Source organism: Macaca nemestrina, chromosome 16 (assembly GCF_043159975.1).
Source record: "Macaca nemestrina isolate mMacNem1 chromosome 16, mMacNem.hap1, whole genome shotgun sequence".
Lineage (NCBI taxonomy): Eukaryota > Metazoa > Chordata > Mammalia > Primates > Cercopithecidae > Macaca > Macaca nemestrina.
Window position 1 is genome coordinate 103,217,170 of NC_092140.1, and position 11,741 is coordinate 103,228,910.

The window sequence follows — 11,741 nt, forward strand, 5'->3', positions numbered from 1 at the left end:
GCCTCATGGAAAACACTAGTTAGAAATGTTTTCAAGGCCGGGAGCGGTGGCTCAAGCCTGTAATCCCAGCACTTTGGGAGGCCGAGACGGGCGGATCACGAGGTCAGGAGATCAAGACCATCCTGGCTAACATGGTGAAACTCCGTCTCTACTAAAAATACAAAAAATTAGCCGGGCGTGGTGGCGGGCGCCTGTAGTCCCAGCTACTCGGGAGGCTGAGGCAGGAGAATGGCGTGAACCCGGGAGGCGGAGCTTGCAGTGAGCCGAGATCGCGCCACTGCACTCCAGCCTGGGAGACACAGCGAGACTCCGTCTCAAAAAAAAAAAAAAAAAGAAATGTTTTCAGACACTGGATTAATTATTATTAATAGATAAAACTATACGAAGTCTCAAATGTTTATTCCCATGCCATAAATAAACAATGACCAGAGAACTGTGTGTTTAGAAAATAAATAATCACTCAAGTATTGCTACGTTAGAGTAGTTACCTAACATTAGGAACCTTCCAGCTGAGGGAAACTCCTCCTCCAACCTCATAGACACAGGAGGTATTAACCAGCCCTGGAGGTGAAACTGGATTTTAGCAACTGGAATTTATTTTACACTACACTGAAATATCAATGCAAGACATTGGATGTTTTTCTATGGTTATGGGTCTGGTTTTTTGTTGTTGTTGTTGTTGTTGTTTCTGTTCTGTTTTAATTTCCCCAATAGTCACTAAAATCTCTAGGTAGATTTCTCCTCCTTTGATTCAAGTGACCTAACATTTATTAGGGAAAGGGATCCAAAGTCACAAGTTTAATAATTAAGGGAGTATCTACTGTAATATTCAAAGTGTATGAACAGGAATATCCTTAAACTGGTATTACAATTTTTATGATAATTGTAATTTGAAAAATTACCGCGCTTGCCAGACTTAAGGAAATCCTTATATAGTGACTACAACCTCGTGGGAAAAAGAAAAAAAGGATCAGTGGAAACCAGAAATAAGTGTCAGCGGAAAGAGGCAGGAAATAAACAGAATATGCCCCAATGATTTGAGGAGAGTGACAAGAATATACTTTTTCAATCCTCTGAAAAAGCGATTTTAATCAACTCTATCTCCTGCTATCACACACCGGATAAAAATGGTGCTAACCAGAATCTGGTCTCTCTAACTATTTTCATTGCTCAAATTCTTATCCTTTAAAACAGGATAGTCTCCCCTAATTTTCTCACCTCATATAACCTGAAGCCAATGAATTTCCTTTTCGTCTATTTGAAAAGAAACCATTTTCACTTGAAAAGAAACACAAATTTTGTGGCCTTGTGAAATGACTTGGGCATTTAGAAGAGGAAAAAGTTACATTGATATCTACATTGCCACATGAAATTGTATAAAATACACATCCCAATTCTTTCCTTTTTCTGAGCACTTAATTTTCAATGTGATAAAATTACTTCAGTTGGTTATATGTTGATTGCCACAAAACAGACGTTGGAAAGTTACAATCTTCTATGAGCATTTATTGAGGTACTATTGCTCCATCACACCACAATAAGTGCTAAGAGGTTGTTTATAATTTGAGATAGAAACTGTCTTTACACACGTAGAGTCTCAGTAATCTGGAGTGAGTCAAGATGGATGAATAAATATTATCGCTAGCAGAGGCATTCAATCTATACAAGTTCATATCAATTTCTTGCCACCTTTCATTTTTATACATATATATATATACACACACACACAAACATACATTCATATGAGAAACACATTTGTCACATGAGTGATAATCACACTGAGACTAAATCTACTTGGCCAGGGAAAGTTCCAGGGATGTAAAGTGAGTTTTCTGTTGTGCTCCACAGACAAAAAATGTTTGGCAGAAGGGAGGATACTCATGGCACCAGAGATGGTCTCCATCCATCCATCCAGCTGCTGTTATCTAGCAGATATTTACTGCTGAAAGTTTAAATTCTTTCTACATCATTAGCCCCACAGAGTTTGCAGTACACAGCAAGTGCCCTGGATAAATGATGTGAGGCTGATGGAGGAACAATGGAAAACTAGTGTAATTGGAATGATTTCAATCCTGCGGGTCTGTTGGCATCTTTTAAAAACCAGTTACTTTATCAAATGCATACAAACAGCAAAAATACTGCTTAGGACTGCTGACCAGTGGTCCAAGCTACATGGCAAAGAATCATAGTTGTTTTCAAGATAAGGTCACAGATGGTACCGTCTCCATCAATATCTGTGACTTTTCTCTAGGTTTAGGACATTGTCCCTCTAGGAGAGGGAGGGGCCCTAAGAGAGGGAGCCTCTATCACTTTTGTTCCCTACCATATACCCAATGCCTTGCACATGGTATGAAGTTGAGCCATTTGAAATTGTCATTTTGCAAGTTAAAACATCTAAATTTTGGCAGTGCCGTGTTTCTTGCAATAAGAGAATGAAAAATGCCTCTCTTGATTGGGGCAGGAAGAACAGTGATGAGGTAGGGGCAGATAATCATGTGTGCATAATAAGAACATTTTCTTATACAAAAATGGACTTTTTTCTGCTTAAACATGTTAAATATTTCATTTTCAACATCTTCCCCAATCTTGCCTATTGGCTTTCCTGACCACTGAGTGTTCAGCAGCAAAAAAAAAAATGGTTCCTAGATTTCTTTCTAGATTCTAACTAATCATTCAAAGGCATCATCCTAGGGTCTAATGCAATTGATTTTCAGTGAACTTTTAAATAATTATGGAAACAATAAGTAAAAGAAGGACTGAAGATGAATAAATGTTGTAATGTTCAGAAAGGAAAAGAACGTTCATAATACAAACTGTACAGGCTGGCAAGTTTGGTGTTCAGCCAAGAAAATGTTTTGAACAAACTGGTAAGCAAATAATGTGGGAAGAATTTAATCTTGAAGTAAAGAGACAATCATTGGGAGTCAGGAAAGACTCCCAATAATCGTATCGTGAACATTCTTCTTGCCTGGAAGATTTTTCTAAAATGTACCATTAAATACACATCTGTATTTAATGGTCAACTGACAAAAATATTCGTGATACCTTTCTGGTGGTATAAAAAAAATATTGCTTGAGTTTTAATGTATTTAGACAGAATCACGATTGACCGAACACCCACTTCACCATTGTGATGGATCGATTTAACAGAGGAAAGTCTTTGAAGTCACAGGACTCTCAGCCGTATGCGCAGTCCACTTCAACAGCATTACCAACGACTGAAATGAAAACGTGCCTGCAAGCTCATCAAATTTGTTTTTATTCTTTCCTTTGTTCTGCAAAAAAAATTTTTAAAGCTATACATTTTCCTCCCAGAACTGCTTTAGCTGTGTCTCAGATGTGTCAGTCCTCTTCTTTTGACATTTCTTTTATGATTTCTTCGTCAAGTATTCAGATTTTTTTTTTCAGTTTCCAAACATATGTGATTTTTTTTTTTTTTAATTTCACTACATGTATGGTCAAAGCATATACTATGTATGATCTTGGTTATCTAAAAGTTGTTAAGGTTTACTTTCTTGGTAATGTAGTATGTGGTCAATTTTTGTGTTCTATGTGTGTTCAAACAGAAAGTATGTTCTCTATTTGTTGAAAGTAAAGTAATTTGTGTCTACTAGATATTCAACTCTGACAAATGTTTATTTTTTCTGATCAATATATCAAAGCCTAATCATTATCTATTTTTCCCAATAGTTTTTTCAGTTGTTTACTTTTTGAAGGAAATCTTAAAATGTATACATATTCATGTTTACTAGACTTCCTTGAAAACTATCATTTTTTACTAATACATAGCATTCTTTCTTTTAGATAATATTTCTCTAGTAAATCATTTTTTTACCCCTTTAATCTTACTGAAATTGTTTCTATTACATTTTGGTTTTCATCCCATCTGAGTATCTTCATCAGATAGTTAAATCCCTAGTCATTCTAGATTATTTAGTTAAATCCATAGTCATTCTAGGTTTTGTTTCATTCATTTTCCCCTATCAATTTCTTAGGCTTCTCAGTGTCTAAAATCTGCCCCCTTTCTCTGATCCAGTTCCTCCACAGGACAATTATTAATAATTAATAGCTCCATTTTCCCTTAGCTCTTAAATAATTTCCACCACACTCCCCACCATACACTCAATTCAGTCTTTCCACTCACCCCAGCTCTGCTGGTATCATCTAAAAAATTATTATGAGCATTGAGCATATCTTTTTTTTAAGTATTATTTTGACAACAGTAATCTTGACTTCATTTCCAAGTTAATAGTGGCCCTCCTGGAATTAACAGTTTTTTCAGAGTATTACCTCAATGGAGATTTTCAAAGAAGGTAGTTGGTGAAATTTCTGATGCTTTGCTTGCCTAAGATTGTCTTATTTATCCTTGCATTTAAATTGGCAGTTTAGGTCGGGCACGGTGGCTCACACCTATACTCCTGACAATTTGGGAGGCCAAGGTGGGTGGATCACCTGAGGTCAGGAGTTCGAGACCAGCCTGGCCAACATGGTGAAACCCCATCTCTACTAAAAATACAAAAATTAGCCAGGCGTGGTGGTGTGTGCCTGTAATCCCAGCTACTTGGGAGGCTGAGACAGGAGAATCACTTGAATCCGTGAGGCAGAGGTTGCAGTGAGCCAAGATCACGCCACTGCACTCCAACCTGGGCAACAGAGCAAGACTCTGTCTCCAAATAAATAAATAAATAGTTTAGTTAATATAAAATTGTAATTAGGCATTCGGGGTGTTGTTTCCTTTAATACTTGAAAATGCTACTCAGTTGTGTTTCTTACAAAATGGCTGATACCAGTCTGATCCCCGTTCCTTTGTATAAGAGTTTTTATCTCTGGAAGTGTTTAGAAATTTTTTGTTGTCTTTCATTTTCCCACATTTCATTACAGTGTATCTGTATGTGGGTTTTTCATTAGTATATGGCACTATGGCAGTCTTTATAATCTGAGGTCCTCTATTATGGTAGAAATAATGTTGTAATTTCCATTTTTCTCAGCTTCTTTGACTCCTATTACATTTTAACATTTCTATATCCAGCCGTCATATTTTTTTTATCAAGTCTTTTACATTTTCCCTCTCTTTATCCCTTCCTGATGCTTACCAGAAGAATTCCTTGGCAAAATATTCCAGCTGATTCATTCTTAAGACTTATTAATTGTTCTTTTTGGTTCATCTGCCGTGTTCTTTATTTTAGCTATTACATTTTCATATTAGATAGCTCTTAATGATTCTTATTTATGATTTTTAAAAATTCTTGCTTCGTGTTCCACATAGCTTCCCTTATCTCTTTTAAAGTATTTATTATACTTAGTTTTTATGCTTGTTTTTGTCTGATTTCTTAAGTTCTGCTTAATGACCATTGTTTGTTCTATGTGTCACTTGTGTTTTATAGGGGTTTTAATTCTAAGATATTTCCCTATCATCTCCTGTGAGCATATATTTCCTGAGGGCCTTCTGTGCCTCTGAAGGTAACGTGTACCTAGAGGAAGGAGATCCGGGCTGCTGATGTGCACTTCTGATGACTTTGAGGCAGAAGGAATTCCTCAGAAAGGGAAGCCTCTGAGGCTTCAGCCTAAATCCCAACACTGATTCGTGTTGGGTGCCGGGAGGAGCGCGTGCACGAAGTGAGCAGCCACCTGGGCAGGATGGTGCCCCTTCCCCACCCGGGAGTCATCCCTCCCTTACCACTGTGCCTCCGGCTCCTGGCTTTCTGCTTCGCAATGTTGACAGGTGGGCAATGCCTATCTAGAGAAACTTAAAATGTGCCTCCTAACCTACCTTGTATCCATGGACCCTGTCCTCCTTCTGCTTTGGGCTGCTTTTTATCCTCCACACACCAGGGCTCAGTTGTAAAGTTCCCAACATTACCTGCCAGAGCCATCACGCCTCCCCTCACCACACTGGATCCAGGGTTGGGTTCCAGATGTGAGTCAACAGCCTGTGATTAGTGGCTCTCATGTAAGACACACACGATCCAACAAGCAAATTACAGATAGGAATGTCAAACAGGATATCAGAGACAAAGTCCTGAATAATCTTAGCAGTGTGGTAAGATGGGTCAAATCAAGCTCAATAAACTATAAAGGCATAAACACTGTCCATTCGAGCTTCAACAAAAAAGAGAAAGAGAAAGGAAAGAAAAGAAGAGGAGAGGGGAGGAGAGGGGAAGGCGAGGGGAGAGAAAAAGGGAGAGGAGGAGAGAGGAGGGGAGGGATAGAAATGCAGTGCTGAGGAGACATAAGTAACTATAAAAAAAAGACCAAGAGATTATGATTACCATTGGCCTCAACGAGAGTCAGCAATTCAGTAAGTGGCCAGGAAGGCTTATACAACCTTGAGCAGCCTGTTTTGGACTGATCAAAACATGCAGCACTCTGGCCTTATCAGTGGAGACCACACTGGAGAACTGTACTCAGTTCTGAAAAATAGTCTTTAAAAGAAATGTCAACAAGCTGGCAAGTGTCTACTGACCATTTCTTTTATGGGTCTCAAAAGGAGAAAGCTTTAAATGAATAAGGATCGTCAACCTGAAGAAAACTTTCCAAGAACATATTATATGAAAATGATATTGTAAATTAAATGTGGCTTCAGAGGGTTGAAATCAGAGAAATGGATGGAAGTTACTGAAAAAAGGATTTTGCTCAATCTAAGAACACATTTTTCTAGCCATTAAGCCATCTGAGACTGTAACTTTTACATGTGCAATAATAAGTTTTATATCACTAGAGATGGTCAAGATGAGATTGGAAAAAAATTAAAAAAAAACTAGGTATAAGCATAGGTGGAGCTGAACCATAGGACATTTGAGATCTCTTCTAATCCCAAGTGTCTATCATTTCTTTGTCCCTCCAGTTTATTCTAAATGACTCTGTATTTCAGTACCTGACTGATTTTCCATCAAGCTTAGACTCACATTATACAAAACCTCTCTGGATCACCTTACGAAAAGGAAATTTGGAGACAGAAAGCAAGCAGCCCAAGTTATATTGCCCAATTTGTTTCCTACTCAGATTTACGATGACTCCATGCTGACCTGGTGTGTGCTGAGAACTCCAACTTCCAATAATGCTCTTAAACCATAGTCTCCACTCCAAACTGAAGCAACTTTTTAATTTAATATATCCAATCAACAACCTCAGGTAATCAAGAACTAACTATGAGATTCGGACTCTGCCCTCAGTGTATTATCCACCAAAGTGACTCATGTCATCCTAAAAACAAAGCCTACTGAAAGTAAGAATGAGGAGATGGGGGTGCTTGGAAACCAGACAGAGACCATTTTGTTTTAATTAGCACCTGTAATGTATCGCTGTCACTTTATAGATATAGTTTTGTCATTCTCACCTTATTTCTCAGCACACACACTCAGAGGACTTGTCTGCCACTGACTTGCACACCTGAATTTTATGAGACCAAGCACTGTGCTAATTCATAATAATTTCAGTTTCCTGCAGTCTTTGGGTGAATCTTTGACTTAATCATTTCTTTTGAGATATGCAGGAAAACTCACTCCTTAATCCATCACTTAGTCAAACAAAAATAATTTTTTATTTAGAAAATTGATACTGTATTTATAAGTGTCAAAGCATTGCTTTTGCAAATTTTATTTAAATAAACATGTGAGCTTTGGCATCAGATAAACCTCTGCTCAAATCTCCAAACTATCAATTAATAGCTTGTGTACGGACCTGGAGAAGTTATTTTGTGTTTCTGCATTTGAGTTCTTCATCTATAAATTCTGTGTAAAAAACCTACATAACAATGTTTGAGGAAGGATTAAATGATATAATGGTCATAAATAATAGCTAACATTTATCAGATATTGACTGTGTGCCAGGAACTCCTTTTAATGCCTTATATTTATTGACTCATTTGATCCTCGTAGTCTGATTAGTGAGTTCTATGATTATCCCCTTCTACAGATGAGAAAATCCTGATGCAGTGAGGTTGAGAAACTCACATACAGTCATGGGCTACTCAGGTTGCAGCCGAATTGGACCCAGGCTGCCCAGGCTCTCCGACTTCAATGGGGCCCTGGACTTCATCTTAATGAAGTACATTATAGTAAGACTTCAGGAATCACCAATTCTCTTCACAACCTCAAACTCCATTCCTTCTTTGGGATAATTTGTAATTAATTTCAAAAAACTATATTCCTTTATAAATAAAAATAGCAATAAAACTTTCCTAATGCACAGTGCTTTAAGCTTCACAGTGTCCACTTGGGGAAATTAGAACTCTGCCAGATCCTTCTCTCCCTTTTACTTTTCTAAGCCTCTGTTTGCAAAGCATCCTAGGGTGAAAATTCAGGACACCAATGCTATTGGGTGTTTTGGTTAACCAATAATCAATTTTATTAATATTCACTTACTCCAATTACAGAGAGTTGAAATTTTCCCTGTATTCTTTCTCTTCTATCAACTCCCATGATACTAAATGACCTTCCTGAAAATATGGCATTCCTTGAACTTTCTCCCGTCTCACTGAACAGGTCACATTTAGGAACATTTATACGACTGGATTAGAAGTATGCATCAACACAAGGACACATATCTAAACAAAAATGGTCATCCCATGTACAATTCAGTGACTTGCTGTGCAGTAAGAAAGCTCAACAAAAGTTGTCAACCAATTTCAGATTGACACAGCTCAGACCTGATCCTTGTACTTGTACTTAGTTTTTGCATTACTTTTCTGAACATTAATAAAATTGTTTAAAATATATATTAAATATTACTAGGTTTTCCAAAACATGCCAAAGAAATGCTGATTTCAATTAAGCTAAAAGATTTCAATTAAGAAAAAGTCAGATGGGGTTTTTAAATGAGAAATAAACCACCCAAGTATAAACAATAAAACCCATGAGGTCCAAAATGCCAAATTCAAACTAGAAATTAGGTATGTCAGAGAAAGTTTCAAGGAATACCTTACAAGGGACTCTGAAGCCAATAATTCAGGTTTTTAAGATAACAAAGGCAGACGTCCAACAGGAAAATAGATACAACTACTTTTGATCCTAAGTGCAAAGGATTTGTTTAAGAATTAAAAGATAAAGACAGAGATAATTAATTTCCAATTTTGGTTTACTTTGAGAAACATATTAACATAATCTCAAATCTAAAAAAGAATGTGTGGTTTCAAGGGAAGAGAAAGTGCTTGGGATTCAGACCACCTGAGGTCCAATCCTTGTTCAATCACTGTGATATTAAGAACTTTTTTTTTTTTTTTTTTTTTTGAGAAGGAGTTTCACTCTTGTTGCCCAGGCTGGAGTGCAATGGCACAATCTCGGCTCACTACAATCTCTGCCTCCCAGGTACAAGCAACTCTCCTGTCTCAACCTGCAAAGTAGCTCGGATTACAGGCACGCACCACCATGCACTGCTAATTTTTTGGTATTTATTAGTGACAGGGTTTCACCATGTTAGCCAGGCTGGTCGCGAACTCCTGACCTCAGGTGATCCACCCGCCTTGGCCTCCCAAAGTGCTGGGATTACAGGCGTGCACCACCGCGCCCAGCTTAGGACTTTAACTCCTCTATGCCTCACTGTCTTTATTTGTAAAGTGGAGATAGTAATGCCTATGTCATAGCTTGTTGTATTTTATAAGGTATAGGGAATGCCTGGTACATAGTAATTACTAATACTTCTCACCCTCACTCCTTATTATGAAGTAGAAAGGCTGACATTTAGAAAAAGAGAATGTTTCAAAACTCCTTAAAATTTTTCAAATTTAATTCCAGAAATATTTTCCTAGTATGCCTACTCTGCAATCAAGTGGCTGAGGGCCAAATGGTGTTAGAGAACAGACCAGCATGGAATGAAATGATCAGTGGAGCCTTGGAGGTGAGTTTAAAAGATTTAGATGAGATCTGTGGGGGAGAAGTGGTGGTATGCAAGGAAAATTTACATGGTGATATAAAATAGTCAAAGGCCTAATTAGGCAACAATCAGAGAACATATTTAGAAAGGAGAAAATCAGCCTTCTCTAAGTACACTGGAGAAAAATAAATTGATTTTTGGATATTTAAGATTGGCCTACATCACAGAGAACTTTGAAAAACGTTGAGATACACAAAATTCTGAGGCCAAAACAAATGTCAGTAGGATGTTAGATGATTAATTTGTACTGAAAAGAAATGTTTTATTTAGTATTACAAACATCACAAGAATGAGACATGACCAGGGTAATTTCTGCCCATGAGAAATCTTCCTGAAAACTCAGAGACTTGCAAATAAATCCATCATAATCTGGACATGGAGAGTTGGTTGGTATTAGATGTAGAGAATACATCCATGAAACATTTACAGGAGTGTCCCTATTAGGTAACAACAACAAAATTTCCATAAAAATTTATCTGATACTCGTTAATCTAGTATTCCTTGAAGTGATAAATAACTTTGAGAGGAGGGAGAATTACTATACTTAATTTACTTAAACCTCCGAGAAACCTTTAATAAGCTTCTCATCAGTAAGTTTTTGGTTGTTGAATATTATCACATATAGATGAAACAGACATGGTTACTTCATTGACCCAGTGTATCACTTATCTATTGCTGTGTAACAGATTGGCCCAAAATTAGCAACTTAACACAAAAAACTTACTATCTTACAGTTCCTGTGGATCAGGAATTGGATGCAGTTTACTTGCGTGTGTCCAGCTCAAGTTCTGTCATGAGGTTGCACTCAAGCTGTTGGCCAGGGATACACTCATCTGAAATCTCAACTGCGGCTGAAGGATCCTCTCCCAGGCTCACAAACACGGTTGTGGGCAGACCTCAGAAGCTCTACTCCTAAGCTCACTTACGTGGGCCTCTTCTTAGGACTGCCCCCCAATGTGGCAGCTGGTCACCCCAAGCCAAGCAATCCAAGGGAGAGCAGGAGAGAGCACGCCCAAGACAGAAGATATGACACAGTCTCTTTGAAACCTAATCTCTAAAGTGACATGTCATCACTTGTCATAGCGCATGCACAGAAGTGAGTCACTAGGTCAAGTGCACATGAAAAAGAAAGATGTATGCCAGGATGTAGGATAACGGGGGCCATCTCAGAGAGGCTGCCTGTCACACCCAGCCTCCATTTATAACCTCCTTCCTCCAAAGCCACATTCCAGCTGGGATTGGCCCTGTTAAAGTTCTGGCTGATGAGACATAGCCATGTCTTCTCTGTATCCCTGAGGAAGGTTTTGCTTTGCTGATTCAGTCCTTTGCTCTTCCCTTTACTCAATTTTAGTCCATCTGATGGAATGTGGACACGACGGCTGAGTATGCAACAGCCATCTTGTAACCATGAGGAAAAGGCCAGAAAAATTAAATCATTATTGTTTCTGACATTGCTAAACTGCTGAACAAAGGCCAACAGCAACTTACATCTGGGTTGCTTGTTTCACGGGAAAAGTTCCTATTTATTTAAGTCACTCTAGGTTTTTTTCTTACCTGAAGTAGAAAAGCATTCCTGGTTTATATGTTAGGACACTGTCTTATATTAGGAAACAAGCCCTGGGTATAGATGAGACTTTGAAGAGGAGAAGTGAACAACCTGGACTAGAACTTACATACAACCCAAAATTTTAATTTCTGATTATTTATTGTGATAGTCATTCTTATATATTATTCTTTTCTTCCTTCTGAGTAGACCAGTAGGGTATAAAGCTTCCTTCGCCTCTAAATTGACATTCAGCCCATCTCTCTGACAAATAGATCTCACCAAACCTCCAAATATTAATTAACAGAAAATAAATGAATAAGTGACA